Here is a 1,523-nt window from a genome sequence, read left to right as displayed (position 1 = left end):
ATAGCGAGTCTATATATATATAGATAGATAGACACACACATGTAATGGTTTGCAAAATTCACGGTTCGGTACGTTTTCGATACAGCAAAAAGAAAGAAATGCCAGAGAAATTTCCTTGATTTTTTACAATATTTTTAATTTAATATTTATATAATATTTAATAAAAAAAGTTGGGTTAGTCCATATTTGACCTAAAATTGGGTTGAAACAACCCAGCATTTTTTAGTGTATTAAAATGTATTCTTTACTTTGAACAATGATGGATAATTGACCCATCTTCTGGGGTGTCTTTTTAGCAAACAAAAATAGCTTCGGTTTGAAGTATTCCAGCTGATGTACAGTAGCCTATTGTCATGTAGCAGATTAATCTTTTCCAATAAGTTTAAATTGATTTTTACCTTTTATGGGCATTTTTTACCTTTATAAAGTCATTTTTTTCTAAAAGTCTGCATCACCTTTTGAGTCTTTTTTTTCTCTTTCATTGAATAAGTCAATAAGACATTTGGGCTGTTACCAAGCAAATGAAGTCAGTATTGACAAAAAATTCATCTTTCCAATGCAGAGGAACATACAGGTATTTTTTAAATATAAGTACAATGTAAAAACATGTATGTACACAATAAGTGCATTGTACCAAATTATTAATTTAAATGTAAGTACATAGTTGTTAAGGCCACTTAATATAAAGTGGGTCCATCTTTTCCAATAAGTTTAAATTTATTTTTACCTTTTATGGGCATTTTTTACCTTTATAAAGCCATTTTTTTTCTAAAAGTGTGCATCACCCTTTGAGTCTTTTTTTTATTTTATTTTTTTTACATTTAATAAGACAATAAGACATTTGGGCTGTTACCAAGCAAATGAAGTCAGTATTGACAAAAAATTCATCTTTCCAATGCAGAGGAAACACAGAAGTTGCATCTGAATGGCATTTTCTTTTGCTTTTACACACTGTTTAATGCAGCTCAGAGGGACATGCAATGCTTTAACCTGCAGTTACAAATGCATAAATAATGTTTTGATATTTTAAACATAAAACATTGACAACTGATGTTTGAAATTAATTGAAAAAATTAAAAGTTACTTTAAATGTGAAATTAAAACCACCAGTAGGTGGCAGCAAGTCACTGTTAACAAGTGAGTCATTGCGATTGAACCGAATCATTTAACAGTTGATTCATTCAGGAACGAAAAACTGTCATGTTGCTCAGAGACGCAGAACAGTGCTGTGACTGTGTTTGGATTTATTTTTGTTGTCGAAATTGAGCAAAAACAGGCAATGTGCTGTCTAAAACGTAAGACTATTAATTAACTTCTTGTTTATTGAACTGTTGTAAAATCATTTGTAATCATGTTGATTTTTGGAGAGAAAAAAACGGCACTCTTCTGTGATATTGATTAACTATATGAAATTATGTAAATATACACATTTTCTGCCCCCATATTTTAAATTTTGTGATCATTAAATGCATTTTAATAGACTGAATCATGCAGTGAAAGAACACACTCTAAATGCGCACTTG

Source organism: Sinocyclocheilus rhinocerous, unplaced genomic scaffold (genome assembly GCF_001515625.1).
Source record: "Sinocyclocheilus rhinocerous isolate Xijiao unplaced genomic scaffold, SAMN03320098_v1.1 scaffold173, whole genome shotgun sequence".
Classification (NCBI taxonomy): Eukaryota; Metazoa; Chordata; class Actinopteri; order Cypriniformes; family Cyprinidae; genus Sinocyclocheilus; species Sinocyclocheilus rhinocerous.
This window is presented reverse-complemented; position numbering follows the sequence as displayed.